Below are 25,507 nucleotides of genomic sequence, written 5' to 3' on the forward strand. Positions count from 1 at the left end.
CCACATTCTCTGTCTAATTAATTGAAAGCTGGCAACATATTTTCAAAGCTGATATTCATTGGAAATGGCCATTAGGCACACAAATCAGAGATATGATGATCAGGGTGTCAAGGCAGGTCACCAATTGCACTAGAGCTGAAATGCCTTTCCTTCAAATGCACTCTACATGTAGCAGAATTCCCAAGTGGTTCCTTGTCCTCTACAAACCCAGCTCATTAATGTGAGATTCCATGACTTTTGTACCTCATTATAGATGCCACAATCTCCTAGCAATGGTGCTTTTTTTTTTTTTTTTTAAGTTTCTTGAATTAGTATATTTTGCCCTTTCTTGTCCCCATAGCAAAATCCCCATTGGACTATTATCAGTAAGAATGAAACAGGCTCAGCTCTATCAGTCTTATAGAAAGAGAAGGTTGTGACAGCTTCTATTTCAAGTTTCATAAGCATTTTGAGTTACAACAGTTGTATCCCCTGGTTTGTATGTATAGGATAATCTCACTTAATACTTGTCAGACTCTCTTAACCTTGCTGTAATATTTCAGATGCAGATTAAGGATATTAGAAGAAGGAGAATTATAGCTCACTACTGTGCACAGGTTTTAAGGTTCTCATAAAGGTACAGGCTATGAAGCTGAGAAATATTTTATTCTCTCAAGTAGACAGGTCAGGCAAGTTTTAATGTTCATTTTACATCAATTGATAACATTAATACATTCTAAATATTAGCCCCTCTGCTGAACTAGTTTAATATTAGAAAGATTTTTCTTTCATCCACACAATTCCTCTTGGGTAAAACTTAGTCTACATATATATTTTAAGGATTGTGGATGAAATTTAATTATATAGCCCCCTTTTCCTGATCATTACTCTTCATCAAATATATCAATTCAGGATATGGTTTAACTATTATTTACTGTTTCACTTTGTCACTCTTCATCAGATGTATTGGAAAATGGCCTTACTTTTCTTACCGGTATTCTTTATATAATCTTTAGCTATCCTGCCAAAATTTAACAAAGAGTGTTTATCCCTGCTCTCGCATGTGCAAAAACCCTGTAGAATGTAAAGAAGTTTTTTTGTCTGGGTTACAGCTGTGTCCTCTGTTTGACTATTAACCCTTTCTTCCCCTCCATCTCCTCTCCAATGCCATTAGTTCTCCTTGTTTATATAAATTTGGCTTCCTGTTATTTTTTTTATTGGGTTCATTACTGCAGTGTTTTTAGTACAGTCCTCTGGAATCAAGCTATTAATCCTTTTCGCTGTTTGGGGCTGATCCAGAGTCCACTAAAGTCAATGGCCAGACTCCCATTGAGTTCAAGAGGATTTGGATCAGACCCACTGTCAGGAATAGTAGGAAGTGCTGCTGAGGCAGCATAACCAGCCCTTGAGGGTGTACTTTGAGGCACTTATTGATTGAAAAGTGGTGTTCACAAAAGGAGTCATGTCCATTCTTTCCACAACCTAGGCCCCCAGTTATACAGGAGTTTAAAGGCCTGTTCCAATGTCCATTGAAGTAAGTAGGAGTCTTTCCATGGACACCAGTGGGCATTGAATCAGGCCTAAAGTAAGGGTGTATGAGGAGATAGAGGTCCTAAAGCTTCAGATAATGCAGAAAAGAGCTAAGGAGGAATCTATGATTCTATGATTTATTGCTCTTACCTGAATTTTAAAAACAAACAAAATTTTGAGCAGATATCAAACATGCAAAATTTCACTGCAAAGGTGAAAGTTTCAGAAGGTTTATGAATGTCTGAATAGCGAGGGTTAAAATGGAAACTATTATGCAGCTTTAGTGCTAGCAAACACTTCCATAAGCAATCAATATTCCCTGGGCTTATCTTTAAAAACAGAGTTAGTAAAAGGTAAGTGTGTATGAAAATGCCCAACAGTTCCAGACACCTCAAGTTATCACCTGAATAATCATGTCTCTAAGAAACCATAGGCTAGTTGGATAAGTTATTTGAAATGACTGTCTAAATTGTTTTATTTCATGGTCACAAAGCGCTATTGCTTTAGCTGTTGAAATGAAGGGCACACTATGTGGGCAGGCACTCTTAAAATATGATTTTCTGACTTTGCATCCATTTGTCTCTCTTCCCATTTTCAATAAAGCGACTTGCATGCTTTATGGGTGGATTACCACCAGTGTTGAACATGGCAGTGGCAATGTGCTTGTATTTTTAGGAAACAAGCCCTTTTGCCTATGCTGTGAGTGTCAAAGACGTTTTGCATCATGTAATTTACCTACACTGGGAAAAGATGCAGAGGAGGAAGAGAAGGTGGATGACAGGTGCCAGCTCTCTTAGAAAAGCATCCTTCAAGCAAGTGGATCAAGCAAAGCTGCCAGCACATAATTATCCCTTTCATGAGTTCCACTGATTTTAGGGTGTGAGAGCAATTTAGCTGGTTAAGTCTTGATTTTGATTTGCTATAAGCAGCAATATTGCTTCTTGATTTTGCGACTGCAGTGAAGCAGATATCAGTCAAATTCAAAAACATTACTATGCTTGCTTCCCTAAAGTGCTGTAGCTCCTTCCTACTATATAGCCTCAGCTTGTGTCTCTTGGCCACTCAGGTTCTCTACTTTTATGGCATCTAATCTTGGTGTTTTCCCCTGTAAACAGAATTTCAACACTGACATATCCTGGTGTTCACTATCCTTTTGTTAAATAACACTTGTGCAGCAGATGGTGGGAATGACTAAGCATGCATTTGCTCCAACAATAAAAGAAACAGTCAAAAAGGCTTACCAGCTGTTTTTTCTTCATCACCATTACATTGTATCAATTGCGGGTTAAGGAGGGCAATGACTGAACTTTTCAGGCATTTCTGAGGGTTCTTTGGAATGTGGCTGACCAACTGGGTCTTTTTATTGCTCCGTGTTTTGCTAATATACTGTTTGAGAGAATTTTTCAGCACTAGCTTTGCCTTTAAGATTTTTTCCATCTCAGTTTTGACCTTTCTGTCAACTAAGTCTTTAGTTCCACTTTCTTTTTTTTTTTTGGACTGTGAACTGTCATCAGCTTCCTGTGCAGATAGGTGGATAATATTTTTTTTTAAATATTTGGCTGAACCTGAATGGGAACTGGCACCATAAAGCTCAGGGCCTCCACGTATAACAGGTGCAAGTTCTTGAGCAAGAATTATCCCAGCTGCAGAGTTGGTAGTTTCCCTTTCTATATTCTCCACCATCACTAAATAAACTGGGAAAACATCTCTTGGTGCTGTTTAATTAGAATGACAGATGTTTGCACTGAGGTTTGCAGACAGCACTCACACTGTAGTGTTCTTTCTTAGATCATAGCCCAGTGACAATTGACACAGCAACAGCATCTGCAAAAGTGAGAGGTAATGTGTTTCTCTACATCAGGTATTTCTAGGAGAACAGCTAAGCCTTGCTGCTTGATCTGATGGTCTCCAAGTCCAAACTGTGTTGGAGGAAATGCACAAGTGAGTTACAGAGCTGAGAGTCCCTCAAAGAAAACAACCTACTAACAGGGCCCTCTTGCTTAAACAAGGTTCTCTGTTAAATCCAGTGCTGTAGCTGGGCAGGTCAGAATTGAAAACCTGCTAGTGCTATGACCATAAGCAGTACAACCTTTACTGGTCAATGCCGAGTGCTGGGCAGCAGTTAATGAACTCAGGAAACGTCAATGGCTTTGAGCTGATGAGCGCCTGAGGGTATTGGAACCCTTGATGGAGGAAATGCCATCAAAAGGTGGATGAGCAAATTCACTCAGTGTTTTGGCCAACAACATCCACAAAGGACAGATTGGGTCCTTCAGCTGTGGCTGACAACCAATCTAGGAGTGGAACCCCGAAAGGTAGGCAGATGGAAGATCTCCTCTGTTCTGGCAACTCCTACAGCATAGCTGGTTCCAAATGTATCGACCCCCATCCTTCCTTTGGTCCAAACCAGTGAAGTCAAGAGGGGGACATTGACACTTGGGAAAAGCAGCGCCTCCATATCAACTGCTCAGGCTATTGCAGCCACATCAAAGGGAGAGGACACTCCATCCTTGTTGGCAACATGGACACCAAACAGAAGAGGAGAGAGATTCCCTGGCCTTAAAAAAGAAACCATTATTTTTCTGTTTAGTATAATCTAGACTGATTATTGATGTCCATATTTATATGGGCCCATTCATGTGAAATCAGTGGAAATCTGGAGCCTAAATTTTGAGAATCTGGACTGTGATGCTATCCAGCCAAAGTCTTTGAAACGGGTAATGCTAAAAGTTCCCCACATATAAGTTGGCTTTATGATGTTCTTTATGTATGCTTTTTGTTTTGTTTTGTTTTCCCAAAAGATGTCTAACCAAAGTAGTATTCCAGAAAATGCAAACTATAAAGATGATTCTAAAGTTGGCAGAAAATAAAACTGAGGCTTCTAGTTAACTAGTTCTTGCTATACTGGCGTTAGTCCTTTCCTTCTGTTTTCTGTATGAGCATTGAGGACTTGAAAAATGAATAGCTTGTTTCCTTTGAGGATAACTCCTCCAGTATTGCTACATATTGCTGGTAGGACTTTCCTTAAGTTTCTGCAAGTCCACTCTTACTAGGATCATAGGCCTGGATTAACAAAAGGAGTTAGGCACCTAGAAAATCATGGGGGCACACCATGCTTCACAAAGCCTGAGTTAGGTGTTGAGGCTTCCTACACAATGAATGGGGAGAGAGAGTTGGAATGTGATTGACAAAAAAACCCCAGCATTTTAGGCAGAGAGTTCCCTGTGCTAGCCGATGGAGATGCTAATCAGAGGGCTGTGTGCTAACCCCATCCCTTTCACAAAGATAGAGTCTGGTCTGCAGGGAGGCACCTATCTCTCCTAGGGATTCACAGCCAGGAACCCCTCTTTGGAATTAGGTGCTTAAGCCATTTTTGCAAGAAGCCAGGGTTTGCAGGGGTGGGGAGGAGCCCAGTGGCTGGAGTACCCCTTGGGATGTGGGAGACACCTGCTTCAAGTCCTCCCTCTGAGTGTGAGAAGAGGGTTGAACACGGCTCCACCACCTCTCAGGTAAGTGCTGTAATCTTGGGAATATGGGGCATCCTGATGCGGGGCTCACTCAGTCTTTCTTGTTGAAGCTGTTGCACTCTGGAAAAATAATTGAAGTCATTGGAGCAGGGGAGACTGTATCCTGCGTCTCCTACACCCTGGGTGAGTACTTTAACCACCAAGCTACAGAGTCATTCTCGTGCTTGTGTTTCATTCTCTCTCTGTATGACTCTTTAATTATTTACCCACAATAGAACAGGAGAGACTGATTGGCCCTAGGGACCCCACCCAGGAACCACAATTGCTCACTTTGAACTGTAGCTAATACCTAAGGTATTTGCAAGTTTCCCTTTCCTGCCAGCTTTACTAAAATACCTTTTTACTTAGCCATGTGTCTGAGCGGTTATTGGGGCCCACCAGGACTAGCACCTATGAGGCATAGCTGTTGAAACACTTTTAGTGCTTGCCTCAGAGTTGTGCTACACCTGGCATGCCATTGGGGGATTGATGCACTTTGACACTGAACAGCCCATTCATTACACTATCATAGAGAAATTATTCTAATTTGAGAAAGAACTAACTATTAAGCAACCTCCATAGTATGGGGAGCAACATAGATTTGGATGACAAGGTGTGTGGAACTATTTTTCAGATGTTAGACAGCACTATATTTTATATCATGAGTAGACTGAAGCACCTGTTGTCTGAAGGAGTAACAGCATTTTATCTCTTCTAAATATTCTATAGATATGGAAGCCATGCAATTTATCTGTTATTGTCTCCTCAAGTTTCCCCTTATTTCAGTAGGAAATTGATACTAAGGGAAAAAAACAGCACATTTCTGAGGGACAAGAAAACAGGGTATTTCTTTACAAGATTAAACAATGCAGGCCAATGTCACACAATAAACAGCAGTACGGTAAGGAACCACACTCCCTCCCCTACACCCAGCTATAGATGCACACAGTAGGCAGAAGTTTGTTTTCCCCTTAAATGATGTATGTGATCATGTAATGAAAGATCTTGTTATATAATACATACACACAAGGGTACAGAGATAAAGCTACTGTGGGAACCATAATTCTAAATGTGGGGGCGGGGGAAGGGGGTGAGTGTGTGAAGAAAGGTGGCTTTGAGGTATATTTGTACTGACCTAATCCTGGGTTTGCTTGCACACTGGACCAATACCAGCATTCCCAGGTGCCATTCAAGCAACCAGGGATAACTAGGGTATAAGGGAGACCCAGCCACACCCATCGGCTAGCAACAAAGATGTGGGAAAGACAGCAGAGTGAAGCAAGCTTCCTACCACCAAAATTATATAAAGCTCCTCTATTGCATGGGAGAACTGGGCCCAGAATCTTTCAAACCACATTATAAGTGTGCACTGTACAAGCAGCAGTAAATATAAGGCCTCAATTCTGCTCCATTAAAAATGGGGGGAAAGTCCTATTGATTTCAGTGGGAGTGAGATGGGACTTACATTTTCAGTCTGATAGTGTTTTAGTTCAGCATATTTGTGAGAGAGACCCCCAGTAAGAAGGTGGACTACTTTCAGTATGGAAGGGAGCTCTTCAGCTCTTTATACACACCTGAGTATATTCTTACTAGCAGCTTCTTTTTTATGCTACATTTTCTAATGTAGTAGCCCTAACTATCATAGCAGAGTGTCTGAAAATGATAGGCTTCTGTATCTTCCAGTAGAAAATTTGAAAGCAACTCAGCAGCACAGGAAGACTGGGAAGTGTTCAAAGAGTTCTTATGTGTGTATCCAGCTATTTTGATACAGCTAGACAGAAACAGACATGATATTATTTTCATGCTGAAGCCTATTTTTGAGCCCTGAGTCCATTTGGAGCGATCAGACTACTTGCTGAGGAGTGGAAAGCTTAGGAGTCCTGAGACCCCATCTTGAGTTGGGGATCTCAGGACTTCCAGGCTCCCAGCTCCATGACAAAGAGCCTGGAAACATGGGGTTCATGACTCTGAGGCAATCTGCCAAGAGCAGCTGCTGCAGAACCATAAACCCTGAAGGTCCTGGGGTCCGTGTCCCAGTCCACATGGTATAGCTTCTCTGGAGCCACAGACACTGAAAACATGGGCTCCCCAGCAGCCCACCAAGCAAGCTGGCAAGAAATTGGTTAGGCGTGTGATGGAAACTCCTGGAGACACCTCAGAGAGCCACTAACATCCTGAATGGACTATAGTGACTCTCTCTCTCTCTCTCTCTCTCTCTCTCTGACCAGAAATTTGATGTGAGAAACTTTCCAGCCAAATCGTCATTTTACGCTACAAAATACTTGGTCAACTCTAGCACTAAGATTCTTTCCAGTGCCCTGTCTATCAATAACTGAGAAAGTATTGACCCTCCTACAGTGATTATTCTTTAGGTGTTTCTGAAATGAGACTTAGAGTGATTAAAACTGTGAACCAGATTCTCAGCCAGCTCAGTTTACATCAGGTGAGAATTTGGCCTTCATATATTTTCACTTTGTACCTGTATCCTCCTGGGTTGAGATTGAGTTTTTCAATCAAACTTCCTTTTTGGATGTTAAGTAATGTTTAATAATGTTGGAATAGACTTTGCCCCGCCTCCCACTTGATTTCCTGCTACTGTATATATTTTGCTCTTTGTTCATGTATGTCAGTGTTTAAAAGTCTGGGCATAGCTGATAAATGATGCCTAGAGACCAACCCCAAAAACTGAAATATGTGACAGAGCCCTCTGGCTCTTGCCTCTGCTTTGGTTCACAGTCTGCTCGGAGACCTTTGTGCTGGTCAAACACCTTGTGTAATTTATTTACAATGTGGGTTCCCACCACTTTCACACTATATATAGCTCTGCTCCAATAGTCCTAGGGAGCCCCCAACTCCTATAACAAGCAGGGAAAGGCAATCTCCTCCCTTCATTGTTTGCTTTCCCCCCTTTCTAATACCTACCTATGTCTATTTGTAGCCTCTGCTTAATGGTTTAATTAGTGTTCCAGGTCTGCTCCACCAACAAATTAGGCACTGCTCTGTTTAACCAGCCCCATTCTGAGTTGTTTGATTGGCGCTGGGTGACCAGAATGCTGCTCAGCTATTCTTTCCTTTCAATCTGTCACAAGTAATCATGTTGGTTTACACAAGCCCTCAGCAGCATTTTCTGGGACTTTTCAGACACACATACATGTTGGAGGTTGTTTATTATCCAGACCCCAATTCCAGTGCCACCAGATTTAGAGTGGAGCGGTAGACAGGCTTAGCAGAGAGAACACCAGAGCTGCTAGCTACCCTCACCACATTTTACATAGTAAGAGATAAGAGGCCGGCATGGTGGATGGAGAAAAGCAATCAAAACAAATGGTTCAACACTGGCTATTTCATAACAGTGTAAAACTAGGACTAATACCAAGTACGTGGAAGACCCCACCGCATATTATCAGTCCCCTCAAGCAGATTAGGCTATTAGGAGTAAAGCAGTGTCGACCTTCCTATTAATTCCCTTATAGGGCTATCATACCTTATGTGCAAAATCTTAAAATACTAAACTGAAACTAAAATGTGTCATTTAATCATTTTCAGTAACATCCTGCCTTCATCCTGTTCATGGAAAATTGAAGCAGAGAAATAACTTGCTTTCCACAAGTTAAGAACGGAAGGAATTCAACCCCACTAGGAAAAAACTGTGCTTAATCATTTAGTAAAGAAAGGTCTTTGATAATAATAATAATAATAATAATTAATAGATAATAGATAATGGGCTAGACTGTGTTTCCCTCCATCCTCGGGATCCATTCAAAGAGGGGGAGCCTCTCTCACCCTTCCACACAGAAAAGTGAGTTCAGCCACCTCTCTGTGGCATTGTGCTCTGCACGGGCCTGGATGAGGCCCGAAGTTTCTCTGTCTAACACAGGGTCCTCACAGGAGGATACGGGGCAAAGCACATGATCCCTCATTTAGTCCTCTAGAAATGGCAATAGCCTCTGATTGTGTTATGTTTCCCATGGAACCAAACCCCAAATTTCCCCCTGACAGCCAGAACCAGGTGCGACCCAGGGGCTGCACTTGGAGCTGTGCAAAGAGCTGTTTTTTTATTTATTTTGTTTTATTTTATTTTTGATTCTCTGGCTGTACCAAAAAATTGAGAGAAATAATTTCATTTTGGGTTGACCCAAAAATGAAAATTTTCAAATCTTTCAGTGACCTGAAAAGTTGAAAGAAAAATTGTTTTGGATTGAACAAGAACTTTTGTTTCATATGGGGGGGCTTTTTTTTTTTTGTATTTAGATTTTTTAAATGTTTTAAATAAAATGGAAGACAATTGAAAAAAGTCATTTTCAATTGGAAAATCAAAATGTTGTATTTCAAAACCATCAAAACAATTTTGTTGACTTTTTTTTGAATTTTTTAGATTGTGTGTGTGTCGGGGGGAGGTCTGTTTCTAGCAACAACAAAAAAGGTGAATTTGACATGAACTTGTAAAATGTTTCAGTCAAATCTGCATTTTCTTTCAGTAGGGGAAAAAAAAGGCCAGCAGATTTCACTGTGCAGAACTGTAGCCGTGCTGCTGGGGACCTATGAGGTGGGGAGCACCAGCATCAAGACCTAAATTAGGATGGCCTCAGCTTTTATCAGGTCCATAGGGAATGGCTAGATTTGAGCGTGGGCCCTACATCCTTTATCACAGCAATGGGGATGAATCCTAATGACAGATAGGATGACGTCTGGTGAGCTCTGAGAAGGAATCCTTGTGGAGGTTTCTTTCTCCAGAACCCTTTCCTGTGAGATTTTGTGAGGGAGGGGATGATTGGTGCCAAGCATAGTACTTTGCACTTGCAGTGTGTTTTATATGAAGATCTTAAAGTGCTTTGCACCACAGTAAATATGAACATAAAAATATCTCAACTTCAGACCTGTATTCCAACCAATGTACACTCCAACCTTCCAAGTCTATGCGTTTTCCATGTGGACTTCAGGTACTGGACCCTTCTATTTGGGGAAATCCTTGTCCTGACTGACTGCGTCTTCCTATTCTCCTACCTTCTGAGGAAAGCAGACAATCAGTGGGGCCCCTATGTGCTAAGTGATCATTTGCTCCCTTAGCACAGGGAACAATTAATGCTCACCCCTTCCCACAAAGCACAAGGCTAGAATGCTGCAGCAGGACTCAGTCCTCCATGTTCACTTGGCCCTGTTCCGCAGCAGCACAGCTTGTCTGGGGGTTCTTGGCCTTCTTGCCAGGTCTGGGAGTAGCTGAAGATCCTGCCACTGTTAACCTTTTCACAGGCCTGGTCCTTGAGGGGGATGGGGAATAAGGGGGAGAGGGAGGTTCGCAGGTGAAATCTTATTTGTGCTACCTCTGCTTCTCAGCTTCTAAAAGGTGAGAGAGAGTACAGGGGGATTTAATAAAATGATAGCATGTCAGGGGGAAAAGAAATTCTGATTTGAGGAAAGGTTTAGGGAGAGAGGGTCTTCTCTGTTTCCCTTGCTTTCCCCACCCCATCTCTTTAGTTAAACATATGAAGATCTGTGATCAATTGGTTTTTGCAGTCTGGATGTTAGCAGTTTGATATCCTGAGGCCTCCCAGTCTCTGTATTTATGTACTGTATATATTGTAAAAGGATCTTAGCTCTTTTGAGGACCTCAGTAGCAACACTTTATTGGTACAGAAAATTGAAAAGTAGTGGTAGGACAAGACCAATGTATTGTTAAAACACATAATTTTCTTATATGTAAGTCTGTGAAATCTTTATTTTGAAATCCCAGTTCAGTGAATAAAACTATTTTGAATTATTTTCTTTGTCTCCAGGATCAGGCTTGGTACATGAGCTTTGTAAAGGCTGCATAAATTGCAAAGCAACTTTTGCATTTACAGATGCCTTTACATTTACAAATGCCTTTATCTTCAGAAGCATACTTGACAGACTAGGCCCACTTACAGTTTGAAAAGACAGACACTTGTTTGAATTGCTGAGTACAGAACATTTGAAACAATCAATGACAACTTACAAGGGTTTGTGCCGAATGCTCCCTATTGTAACGATGCTGCAGAGCACAGTGTGAAACTCAAGTGTTCATATGATGAGAGAATGGCTGCATTCATTTCTTAGGAACTAAAGCAGTTATTAGCAACATCAGTTGCTCTTGGTCATAATATAATTTATCTACCCACATTTGTCTGAGCTTTTGTTGTTCCATTCAATAATAAAATGCTACTTTTTGTCAGTTGCCATGCAGTTATCATTACTATCTCTATTCTGGTCTCTCTCTCTGCTGGTATTTTCACCTCCAGCCAAGTGCTTATGCAAACATCAGGCCTACTTCTCTGTGTGTATGTGAGTTTGTGTGTATTAATTATAAAAGAAAGATTTCTGAGTACTGATATCTGCCTGAGCCACTTGGTATTGCACTGGATTGCTGGTGCTGCTCAAGCCATGGTTGTCCTCTTGCTATTAAACTGTTAGTAAACTAGTTACTAGAAGAAAACAAAACCAGAAGGTACTGGTTGCTCAGTGTTTTGTAATCCTTTATTCTTTTCCCACCATCCTTTAAATATACATCTAACTAGACCATCATAAAAGTGGGAGGTGAAGCATACGTCAGCCATTGACGAGAGGAATATTTCTGGAGTGTAACATGTAGGATGTGTGTGTGTGTTTATATCTGCTTGTTGTGTTGTGTGTGCGTATAATATAACTGTATGTGCATATACAGATAAAAAGATAAATATTTTAAAACTACAGTGTAAATTTGTTCATTCTACTTCCAGCTAATCAAATTCTGTTATATTGCTTATCAGCAATGAGTTGCTTCCTTTCCCATTTGAATGAGATTTTGAATGTCTCTAGAACATGCTGGAAAAACAGGATGGTACAGAATATATCTTCTATATAGATAATGCCTCACCTGTTTCCCACTAAAGTCCAATATAAGTTGCTATTCCATTGGCTTCAATGGTCTGTGGATCAGGGCCATAGTACTTTGATCCTAAAGAATGTTTCTAGCTATCCTAAGTTACCACTGAAATGGAGAAAATTCTCTTCTAAAACAACTATTTCAGGCTGTTCAGCAATACTACATATCATTTTAGGAGAGGAGGTAAAGCAGCATATCTTATACATCTGAAACACAGATGGGCTAATATATTGTAGGCTGATATTTTACAGAAGGCAAGGTCTTTTTTTTACAACTAAAGCTTATTCTTTGTCTTCATTGTGTTCATTCTGTATATATAATGGATGTTACTATTTTACACTGTGGTAGGGCACGGTGCTAGGGGATGTGGTGCACAATACCAAGTAATGGGATTAGGTGCCATTACTAATGACTCCCTTTGTATGGTGTCTTCTTTGTTTCATTTTGTATGGATATAATCTCTCAATACACAGATAATTAGGACAAAAGAGAAATCTTAATAGCCAAATGCTGATTTATTTTGCTCAGTTATGCAAGCATGCACACAAAATGTACAATTATGTTTCAGTAAAATGTTTTTTCCCGCCATATTATTTGATTTATAGATAGTTGGGTTTTTTTTTTGTTCCTCTAATTACTCTGGGAATCGACCTAAATGGTGGTGGGAGAGGAGCACCATATAAAGTATGTCTATTGTGATGAATTTCCACTAGAGAACTTGGAAATTTTTTCATGGAAACTGGCTAAGTCTGCAGTAAATGATGAGCTTTTATACCAGGTGGATGTTGAATTGATTCAAAGGCACTCAGCTGCTGCATCATCTTTATTTTCACACATCAAAGCTAGGCACATTGCAAGCAATTAATCATGTACTTGTTTATTGTTTTGGATTAAATGCATTTTACACACTTTTTGTTGCTGAATTTAATTTAATTACAAATCATCCCTATGTGAATCTGTCATTACTTTAGTACGTTCACAGAAAGGAAAGGAGGAGAGAGAAAAATAAATGAGGTTTGCTTTTGTGATGTTGGTTATTTTTGAATCAAAGGGAACATAAGACACATTACTTATCATTGCTATTTTTAACATGAATCAACTGCAAAAACTATTTACCAGAATGTTTGGCAATGTGAAAAAAGCTCCTAAGCTCTAGATGCCAGTCCCTAGAGCACACCTAACTAATTATCAGGGTCCACGGTTCAATGGCTGGAATTCATCCCTGTGTAGTGGGTCAGTGCAAGGACGGATCACTGATGCCCCAACCAAATAATGTGTGGGATATAAATGGTGCCTACACTTTGTGCTAGTCTTCTGTGCAGAAGTGAATTTCTCCCTTTGTGCATATTCTGTCCATTACTGCAACCAAGGGAAATCTGTGGTGCATAGACAGCCTCTCTACCATGTCAGCAACAAAATAAAGCTTTTTCAGGCTAGGGTCAATAGGTGATATGCTAAGTTTGTAGCCACTGGAAGTTGCTGTATGCATCTCTTCCACTGCCAGCTTTTTACATGAATAAGAAGAATTGGAAAATTATTTTTAGGATACATGTGTGGCGATTTTTAGTCACTGACTGACATGTTATCTTTTCAAGATCTGGAATAATGTCCTTGTTCTGCTGTTTTACATGTGCGAAATAGAAAGCCATAAACAAAGACAGTAGATAAAGGAAACCAGCATGAGTGTAACTTTTTATCAGTGTAAGAGTAAAACAAAGTTTCTATCAGAAGTCTGAAACCTGCCTCTCACATGCTTTATGGAGCAGCCAAACATGAAACTACTTGATTATTATATCTTAGGGAAAAAATGAGAATTTGTGGTGCGGGAGGTATTGAACACTTGAATTTTCACAGGCATGGAAAATTTCTCAGTTCAGTTGTGTCTGTAATGGTATAAAATTAGGAACTTTGCAGTCTTTTGCCTGGCAGAGAATTAATACATCGGACTGATAAAGTATATGGAAGGCAAGTTCAAGTCTGATGCAATGTGACATCCAAGTATCAAGGTGCTACCCGGTCTCTGTATGCTGGCGCTCCATAAGGCACTGAGATAAAGTTGTCTAGGTGTCTTGGATGGAAAGTGTTGCCTGAACTTTGCATTTCTTGGTTGTCTTAAATTTATGGTTCTTTTGTTGTTGTTGTTTTGTTCTAAGGGATTTTGGTGAAGACTTAACTGAATATTCCTTGAGATTTTTTTCCAGGGTTCATATTCCAAAAGGTAAGGGAAGAAAATACATGGTTGTGTACTAGTAACTTTAACACATTTTTATAGGGTTTCCCACTATAAAGTTTTACTCATCTAGTAATTAAGTAATTGCAGTACAATAAAAAAACCTAAACTTTTAGCTCTGACTGCATTATTGGATTCTCCTCCTCATGTCATAGCAGGGCAACCATGGTGTCTAAAAGTCACCTGAGTAGTCTTTCTTTGTATCTGTCCCTGTCAGGGTTCCTTCCCCACTCTGAACTCTAGCGTACAGATGTGGGGACCCACAGGAAAGTGCCCTAAGCTTAATTCTACCAGCTTAGGTTAAAACCTGGGATGCTGCCACCACCAAGTGATTAACAGGGAGAAACAGGGAAAGGATCACTTGGAGTTCCTCTTCCCCCAAAATATTCCCCCAAGCCCTTACCCCCCATTTCCTGGGGAGGCTTTAGAATAATATCCTATCCAATTGATTACAAAGTGATCAAAGACCCAAACCCCTGGGTCTTTGGATAATGGAAAAATCGGTCAGGTTCTTAAAAGAAGGATTTTATTAAAAAGAAAAGGTAAAAATCATCTCTGTAAAATCAGGATGGAAAATAACTTTACAGGGTAATCAGATTCAAAGAGCCCAGAGGAACCCCCTCTAGCCTTAGTTTCAAAGTTACAACAAAACAGGGATACCTCCCTCTAGCAAAGGGAACATTCACAAGTTGAGAAAAACAAAGATAAACTAATACGCCTTGCCTGGCTATTATTTACAAGTTTGAAATATGAAAGACTTGTTCAGAAAGATTTGGAGAGCATGAATTGATGTCCAGTCCCTCTTAGTCCCAAGAGCGAACACCCACCAAAACAAAGAGCACAAACAAAAGCCTCCCCCTCCCCACAAAATTTGAAAGTATCTTGTCCCCTTATTGGTCCTTTGGGTCAGGTGTCATCCAGGTTACCTAAGCTTCTTAACCATTTACAGGTAAAAGGATGCTATCGTATTGTATACAGGAGGGTTGTTACCCTTCCCTTATAGTTATGACAATCCCAAACCAGTTATTTTTTCTGTATTGTAAAGTCCCATGCACATTTATGTGGCTATGTATTACTTTTCTTGAAAAGTGGAATATAATTTTTCATATAATTTTGTATATATATTTTAGCACACTGAAAATGAATGAAATTATCATGCCAATATCTCTCATGGTCAAGACCAAATAGTTGTGGTTCAGTGGGCCAGAGTAGGCAACATAAATGCTCCATTACCCTCTACATGTGTTCAGTGAGGCAACCTGAATTTTCCTGTGGGGGCCCAGAGAGTAGCTCACTGCCTTTAATTGTTCCCTGAGCTCTCCCTCTGCAACTGCCCCCAAATCCAATCCCTGAGCTTTCTCATGGTCCCTTTGCACCCAGATGTATGCTTTCTCCTCAATGCCACACACACTCCGCTCCTGTTGCCCCACACTCAGCTCCAAGTTCTTCCCCCTGCACTCAGTTCTGCAGTCTCCCCACCCTGCACCCAGCCCCAAGCTGTTACTCACAGTGCACTCTCTCATGCAAGTTCCAATCTCAGTCATGGCACTAGCAAACCATAGAAACAAATACAGTCCCATCCTGTTCTAACAAAACTGAAAACATGCAGATGAATCTTTATAGTGCATAGAACTGGGTAGTATCCCTTTAAATAGTTTGTGAGCCCTCCCGTGGCCTTCTTCTGTGTTTCAGAAGCCACCAGAACCCTGCCAGAGCTAGGCCTTGCATGTTGTATATAGTTATGTTGCATATATATAGCTATATAGTTATAGTATATAGTTATGTATATAGTTATGTTGCATATATATAGCTAGACCCAGCATGTTGTATATAGTTAGTAACAATTATTTGGATCCTGCCATGCCTGTGTGATTCCTTCATATCATGTTTGTTGTGTAAAGAGCAAAAAAAAGCATGACAAATGGAAATCCTAATCCTGGAATATAGTGAGGTCTAATAAAAGTGAAAAGGAAACTGTAGCCTGCAATACTAGGACTGAGAGTTAACTGCTTATTTAGAGGGGAGGGAGGGGGAAACATAAAAGGTTAAAAATGTCTGGCTTTTTGGGGGAAAATTGACTTACTTTCTTGATAACTTTTTTCTATGCTTACAAGTTTAGTAGATAAAAATAATAGTGTTGAAATAATATACGTAGCCTCTTGTAAAGCATTAGACTTGGTACCACCTGATATTTTGATTAAAAAACTAGAATGCTATAAAATTAACATGGCCACATTCAATGGATTAAAAATAGCTAATTAATAGATCTCATTGTAAATGGAGAATCATCATCAAGTGGGTGTGTTTATAGTGGGGTCCCACAGGGATAGGTTCTTGGTCCTATACTAGTTAATTTTTTATCCATGACCTGGAGGAAAACATAAAATTATCACTGATAAAATTTGCAGGTGACAGAAATGTATCCACAGTTGACCTAGCCCAGCCTTATATATAAATGAAGATTGAGGATAGAGACAATCGTTGGAGGGCTCACAAACTATTCAAAGGGATACTATGCAATTCCTTTACATCACAATTTTCTGAATACTGATGTCACCATAGCCCAGATAACATGTCTGTTCTCCCCCATGGCCTCCCAATATGTGTTTGACTGAAAAAAATAGAACCATTATGGAATAGTATACAAAATGTTCTAAGAAACTTGACTTCCTCACCCCCACTTCGTCTCTGAGTGCTTCTCCGGTGCCACAGAAGGTCTCAAATACAGCAAATCAATTAATATGTTGTTGCATGGAGTAGGAGGGGATTCTGGGAACATAGCAGAACTCCTGTACAATTTTTGCCCCAATGTTAAACAAACTAGGATGCACTTCTTTAGAGTATTAAAACTAAAGTTCACATTGTGGTTTCAAAGTTTGGATCGAAATTTTTAAAATGTTGTTCAGTTGTTTGTATATAAATGTACAGCAATTATGGTGAAACAAAGTTCATTCCATATTTCTGCCAAGTTGTACAGTCTTCTCTTCTTCAACGCTTAGCCAGTCGGCCATACTGATTGTTCACCATTTGGTCCATTCCTGCGCAACCACAAAGGCTTGACAGCCTGAGAGTCCAACATTGGCACAGACTTGATAAACCCATGCAATAGGGGGTCTGTCTCTGGGCTGCCTCTTGCCCTCCGTTGGTGGAATTTTATCCCAGATGTTACAAGCCACCTGGGAAACGGCATTCACTGGAACTCCATGAGGTATCCTTGCGACATGTCCGAAAAGCATAAGGCACCACCTGCGGACAATGGCCCAGGTAGTCTGTAGGCCCAAGCGACCATAAACATCTGTATTTCAGATTAAGTCATTCCACTTTATGCCCAATATACAACATAGACATTTTGTGTGGAAAGCCTTCAGCTTTGTCCTGTCTGAGCAGCGTAGTGTCCATGTTTTGCAGCCGTACAACAGTAAGGGAAGGTTACAGCTCGAATCAATCCTGAACTGTTCAGGAAGTTGTATAGTAACCTATATTAATTAGACTCTAACTAGAAACATAAAAATCCACTTAGCTGGGATAAAAAGTTTTATCAATTATTGATTTGTAAATATTCCTTACATTGTAAGTGTCTTTATAGAATTCTTCTGTCTATCCAAATAATGAATCATCTCATTGTCATTACGTATGTTATCTGTATATTGATTCCTAATGTTTGGATTGCTAATGCATTACTTAATATCATGAAGATTAAAGATTTACTTTGTAGTCCATTGCTTCCAGTCAATTAAATAATGTTCACAGGTATGCACATAATAAAGGCTATGTAAATACTATAACATATAAATTCTATGTTCATAATGTTAACATGTAACATCAGTGAAGACTGGAAGTAAATGAGAAACCAAACACTTGTAAAGGATGTGTTTAAAAATGAAAAATCTAATTATGAGCCAAACTTTGTTGGTGGTTCACAGCTAAATACAATGAAAAGTAAAATAACATAGGCACAGAGCAAGTACTAAAAATCTGAAAATTAGGAATTAGTGCTCTGCAAATGAAAGATTGATACAATATAACTGACTTGTGATTTTGACTAGGTAAATTATGTTGAAGGAAGATTGGAATATTCCTAAATCAATTAATAAAATGTATCTTTTAATGATAAATACCTTATATTTTCAATTAGAATAAAATAAATATTTATTATGATAGTGGGATCCTGATTTTTTCTTTCATTATAACTGCCATAATTGTAGCATATATATTGGAATACATCTCTACAGCCATATCCTCTGATCCAACTGAGCTGTGCTCACCATGGGACTGAGGTAAGTGTCCTTTATACCAGCTTTGCAGTTCCCAATCCTGGGGTCAACCAAGGACTGATTTGGCCCATTGTACAATTTACAATTGTCTTGGAGTTTTCTTAAATTGTGCCTGTCTGCCCATGGTCTTGGGGGAGGGAGGGCCATTCCTGTAGTACACAAAACATCTGGACAAGTGAAAGCTTTTGTGGCAGAATTTTACAATAAGTAAATGTACTGGTTATACAGTGAATCAAGTGGATCTGTCCTGCTCTACCTTTACGTGACCTTCTAAATGGCTGCCACTCAAGAATGAGAAATGGCTAATAAAGAACTCAATAGGGTATTTTTGTTTTTTTCTGCCTGTCCTCCCATTCATCCATAGCTTAAAGAATAGACTCTTTTAATAGAAAAAAAATGTGCAACTCAAAAAGCAAGGAGGTTATTTCCTGTAGAGAGTTCTGTAGTATTCTTAGCATTATGCCAAGAAACCAAAGAAATCATGATAATACAGCAAGCATTATGTGAGCCAAAACTGAGAATTTTCAACTCAGACATATTGACATATGGCTTCAAGAACTGGAGAGCTATTAAAATGTTAGACAGAAAACTAGATGCCTATGAAAATAAGTGCCTATGAAAGATTCTGGGCATTGGATGGAGAGACTTTATCACCACCAAAGAGAGTTGAGAAATCACCAATCAGCAGCTTGTCTTCTCTAGAATTAGAAGGAAGTATTGGATTATTTGAGGCATGTATTCTGCATGCCAACACAGACTTCCACAGAAAACTATCTGGTGTGAGGAAATAAGGGTGTCCAAATAAAGCCTTAAGAAGAACCTTTAGCAGGGAGGGTAGAACAGTCTATCACAACACTATAGAGCAGATGAAAGCAACGGCTAATGACAGAAAGAAATGGAAGAGATCAGTTTCTGTCCTGTGCCAACATTGGTGTGAGAAAGGTATAATAATTAATTATTTAAGCACTGTATCTATCTACACTGCATTATGAAGTCTGCCTTCTGAGTGCATCTTGGAGCTTCTGTACAATTTGTAAACCTACAATTCCACTTGATTTATCTCCATGCATCCAATCCCATTTTTCAGCTGGTCTGTCTTAACATCTCCACCTGGATGTCTTGCCATCAGTTTAGACTACGCATCGACCAAGCTGAATGTTTTCTCTTTCCTTACAAACCCACACAACTTCCTGCATTTTCTCTCCCTGTTGACACCATCGCCGTCTTTTCTGTCATTCAGGCCAATAATGTAGGGTCCACCTTGCCTCCTCCTCACTTTCCTGGAACTCCAGGATATTTTCAGATCTTATCACTTCTTCCTCTGTATCATTTCTCAAATCCAGTCTCTTTTCTCACACAGATGCAACTCACAACCAAATCCTTCTCATCTTCCTTTGTCTGTTTCTGGCACCAATATTGCCCTTCTCTAGTACACACAAAATGAAAATAGTGCTAATATTTTCCTTCCCTATCTTTTTCACAACATCACTCCCTTTCTTTTAATCCATCCACTGGCTTCCCATTTTCCACTGCATCAAATTCAAGCTACTTTCCTTCATTTTCAAACCCCTTCAGAACTCTGAGATCTGGGTGATACCTAAAACTTAGGTTGATCTAGCTTTGTCGCTCGAAAGTGTGAAAAATTCACATCCCTAAGCTCTGGTATGGACCTCACTAGGTAGATGGAAGAATTATTTGGTTGATTTAGCTACCACCTCTTGATGAGTTGGATTAACTACAGCTACTGCAGAAAAAACCTTTCTGTCATTGTTGCAGGTGTCTACCCTACAGTGCTTCAGTGGCATAGCTGCAGTGCCATAGCTGTGCTGCTATTGTGTCGACATACCTTGACACTGAGAATCTACTTATTTGGTTCTATCCTTTACCACACTGCTCTACTCCACCATTCCTTCTGTGTCAATGATGCAACCTTAGCTAACCGTGTTTCTACCTCTCCAATAATGGTTTTTGTGCTTTGTCCACACTCCTCCTTTGTCAAAATAGTGGAGTCACATGTTGAGCAGTGATGGAGTGGGGATGAAGGGCACAGGTCATTGGCAGTGCCACCTTCAGTTATACCTCGTGGCTTGAAAAGGCACCACACATACATCTAAAGGCTGCTGGAGGGGGGGATGGTCGTCTGCTCCCACCCCTTCATCTTGGAACATCTTTCCCTGAGATAGTCATTGAAGTGACTCCCCATCATCTTCAAATCCCTTATAGATATGCTCCTGCCAGGATGTCTACACAAAATTGACAGTTAACAGCAGCTGGGATAAATTATACTTATTTAAAATAAAAATGGGATGTTTTATCTCTCCCCCCACTCACCTGCCATATGTCACTTTTCTTTTCACACTGTGAACTATCTGGGCCAGGCAGTGCATCTTATTATATGTTTGGAAAACAGCAAGTACATTGGGCGCACTACCAGAATCCAAACAGTAAATCATATTTGGTGCTGCATAACACCCTTCCTCTTCTTGTAGATTAAACAACCACCCTCATTTCTCATTGCCCACCAAAAAACACAGTCCTCCATAATTACTCATACCCTGACATTGTCTGCGCCAATCCTTGCACCTGATCATAATTAAAAAAAAATCCTCAGACAAAAACTTAATCAAGTTAAAGGCTTTACAAAATAAAAAAATAAAATAAAAAGGTGAAGTCTGGAAGTTAACAGTTAAAGGATCTAGATAGCTTCCTGGTATCTGACTCACTCACAATGTCCCGATCTTGCCTGTGCACAAGACAGTTAGTTCCCCAGTTCCAGTCTGTATCCTCCCCTGTGCCAGCAGAACAGGAAGAGCTTCCTCTTTCACTGCCAATAGATTCCCCCCTTCATGACCCCTGGAATACAGTTAGGCCATCAGACTCTGCTTTCTTCAGCTTGAACTTCAGTCATTTTTTCTTCTCCAGTGATTGATGGTTTGTTCCAACTTCCCTTTTTCCTCACAGTAGCGTCTTTGCTATCCTTACTCTCATGAATCCCTTATTCCTCTCTATCTTTTCCTCTTAATTTTCCTCCTTCCGTTCTCTCTCTCTCTACCTTTTTTCTTCCTCTCCCCACAGTGTCCCCCTCTCTCTTCTATTGCTTTACTTGTATAATTCATCCTGTCCTGTCTTCCCCTCATCAAACTTGGCCCCATAATCTACTTCAAATCATTAAGTCTAAGACTTTCACAGCCCCCCCCCCCAATTTGGCGCCCAATTCCTATTGACTTTTCTGGGGTCCTTTGAAAATGCCAGCCTAAATTCAATGAATGAATGAATGAATGAATGAAATGAGCTCACAAAATGTTTGCCAACCATCGTTCTCATCACTCTGTTGGTATGTAGAATGTCTTATACATTCTGCTCGCCCCCTTCCAATTGTGCTTTCTAACTAGTGAGCCCTTATGGCAAAGACAGTGTCTTCCTTTGTATTTGGAAAATGCTTAACATGTTGTGGGTGTTACTGGAATATAACCAGTCTAAATAATAATTAACAGAATGCTTTGTATGTCATACTAAAAACCTGAAAGAAGATAAGTATGAATACTTCTGAGTGAGGTTTGAAGAGTCCAGAGCCATGTGCTGGGGGAAAAATATTCAAAAAGGTTCTCAGCACTGGCCTACCTGCTTCTATTGAAGTCAATGGAAATATTACCATTAATTTCAGCAGGAGCAGAGTTAGCCAAATACATTGTGGTTTTGAAAATCTCACTTTTGAAAATGTAAGTGGTTTAGGGATTTTTTTTTTTTTTTGCATCATTTCTATAAATTCAAAGGTGCTTTCAAAAATCATTTTAGTGTCATACATTGATAATTGCCAGATGCTGAAATATTATATCTGGACATAAGCCTTTCAGAGCTTTTTACCCAAGAAGAATGTTCACATATACTCTCCTTTATTCAAATGTGGGTGTTTATGGTTTTGTTGGCTTTTTGGGCCTAGTCTCAGAGGTGCTGTGGGTAATAAGTCAGTCAGCTTAGCAGTAGTGGTTAAACTATTATTGTACAGTGCAGCTCTAAAGATTAAATAAATCCTGCTATTTTGGCCATAAAGATTATGTTTAGCATGTCATTCGAAGGCCTGATAGTCTGATGGCTAAATTTTCAAAAAGCTGCATGCAATTTTAGGTGTGACACTGTCATTAATACTAAGCAGAAACATGTGCAGAATTCCTTGCATTGCAAATGTACCCCTAAGATTGATATAAAAGTGCTGTTGATAATCCAGTTGAGGCAGGATGTTCAGTCTTAAAAGGCTAATTTCATATTTTCTCTTTAGCCTAGACAGTATTTCATTTGCACACACATTTAATATTCTTGTTGCCTAAATCGTATATTAATGGTTTTGGTCTCCATAGCTGAAAGACGTAATTCTAATAATGAGGAGAAGTAACCAGAATGCTTGATGAAGAAGCTGAGCTACAGAACAACAATCAGACTGTTTCATTAACTGAGATTTAACAACTGGTCTGTAAAGCCACCACAGTTTTGCCATGTCCTCACAAAAGAAATGGATTGTTTTTATTACATCATGCTATAGTATCAAAATGGTCAAATCAACCAAAATGTTGTGAAAGTATAACGTACAGCAGGAGCAGAAAGCAATCTAAGAAGAAACCACAAAAAAACGTGATGGCTCTAGAATTATTTCACACAGTGTTTCATTTTTTCCCCTTTCAGCAAGAACTCCAGCACACCTACTAAATCACACAAAAACAGTCAGAATCAGCACTTACCCCTAGGTAAGTGATACAATCTCCTAACTAAATTCTCTATTTAGTTTCTTTCATCTCCAGTATTTCACCTTAAAAGGAAAACTAAATTGAAAATCTCTGGGTTCATTCCATATTTTTAAAAGATATATTTGTGGGTGACTTAAAGGATAGCTGCTGCCTATTCAAAGTGAAAACAGAGATGGGTTAACTTGTTCATGGTTGAAGAGGTTCCCCAAAACACTATATTCTATATTTGTTGTTTGTAACAGTTCCTTTCTACATGTGGAAAAGATTTGTACAATATTGATTCTAATTGCATTGCTTAAATTATTGTTTTTATATTCTATGAGAAATATTCAATGAGAATGTTTTTTTTTTTAAAGTTTAAATGGAATTCATATCCTGAAGATCTTAAGGAAGTGGTGTCCTTTTTGTTCATTTGTCCAACAATTAGAAATGTGGGACTTTTCCTGTAAGCCACCCCTTAATTTTTTTCTTCCATTTATTTACATAGTCCCTTCATAGTGACTATACTGCACCAGATACTTCTAATCGGTAACATGTCTTACATATTCAACAGTCTGGCTTTTAACTAGAATGGTGCTATATTCTGCTCAAATCTAATAGACACATGGCTACTATGAAATTCAGAAATATTCATGTTTTTAACCTGCTGAAATATTGGCTGTATAATTGATGCCCTATAACATACAGTGAATTTGGTTGCCAATCTAGCTGTCCTACATGTTGTGTTCCAAGCATTGTTGAACTTAAGAGCATAAGAATTGCCATACTGGGTTACACCAATGGTCCACCTAACCCAGTATCCTGTCTTCTGACAGTGGCCAGTGCCAGATGATTAAGGAGGAATAAACAGAACAGGGCGATTATTGAGGGGTTAATCCTCTGTCATCCCCTGTCATCCAATCCCAACTTCTGGCAGTCAGAGGCTTAGGGACACTGGTGTTGCATCCCTTACTATCTTGGCTAATAGCCATTGATAGACCTATCCTCCATTAACTTGTCTAATTCTTTTTTGAACCTTGTTATATATTGGGCCATGACAACATTCCCTGGCAACGAATTCTACAGGTTGTGCATTGTGGTTGTTCTAAATCTGCTGCCTATTAATTTCATTGCCACACCCCTGGTTCTTGTCTTATATGAAGGGGTAAGTAACACTTTCGTATTCTTTCTCCACACCTTTCTCCTTTCTAAAATGAACAGTCCCAGTCTTTTTAATCTCTGCTCGGATGGAAGTTGTTTTTTCCCCACGAACAATTTGGTTGCACTTTTCTATAACTTTTCCAATTTTTTTGTGATGCAGTGACCAGAACTGCATGCTGTCTTCAAGTTGAGACTGTACCATGTATTTATATAATGGCATTATGATATTTTCTGTCTTAATTTCTGTCCCCGTCTTGATGGTACATTGAGCGGATGTTTTAAGAGAACTATCTACAATGACTCCAAGATCTCTTTCTTGAGTGGTAACAGCTAATTTAGACCCCATCATTTTGTCTGTATATGTGGGATTATGTTTCCCAATGTACATGATTCTGCATTTATAAACATTGAATGTCATCTGCCATTCTGTTGCTCAGTCACCCAATTTTGTGAGATCCCTTTCTAACTCTTCGCAATCAGCTTTGGCCTTAACTATTTTGAGTAATTTTGTATTACTTTACTTTTATAAACTTTGCCACCTCATTGGTAATCCCTTTTTCCAAATCATTTATGAATATGCTGAACAGAACTGAATCCACCCAGATTCTGGGGGGAACCCCACTATTTACTTCTTTCCACTGTGAAAACTGACTATTTATCCCTACCTTTGGTTTCCTATCATGTAACTGATTAGAGATTCATGAGAGGACCTTCAGCTTATCCCTTGACTGCTTATTTTTCTTAAAAGCTTTTGGTGAGTGATGTTGTCAAAGGATTTTTGAAAGTCCAACTAGACAATATCCAATGGATCACCCTTTTCCATGTTTGTTGACCCCTTTCAAAGAATTCTAATACATTGATAAGGGATGTTTTCCCTTTACAAAGGCTTACAAAAGACTCTTTCCCAACAAATTGTGTTCATCTATGTGTCTGATAATTCTGTTCTTTACTATTGTTTCAACCAATTTGTCTGGTACTGTAGGTAAGCTTACCAACCTGTAATTGCCAGGATCACCTCTGGAGCCTTTTTTTTTAAATTGGTGTAACATTAGCTACCCTCTCCAGTCACCTGGTACAGCGACTGATTCAAATGATAGGTTACATGCCTTAGTTAGTAGATCTGCAATTTTATATCAGAGTTCCTTCAGGACACTTGGGCAAATACCATCTGGTCCTGGTGACATTACTTTTTAATTTAATTTCTCATTTTGTTTCAAAACCTCCTCTAC

Source organism: Trachemys scripta, chromosome 1, assembly GCF_013100865.1.
Source record: "Trachemys scripta elegans isolate TJP31775 chromosome 1, CAS_Tse_1.0, whole genome shotgun sequence".
NCBI classification, from domain to species: domain Eukaryota; kingdom Metazoa; phylum Chordata; order Testudines; family Emydidae; genus Trachemys; species Trachemys scripta.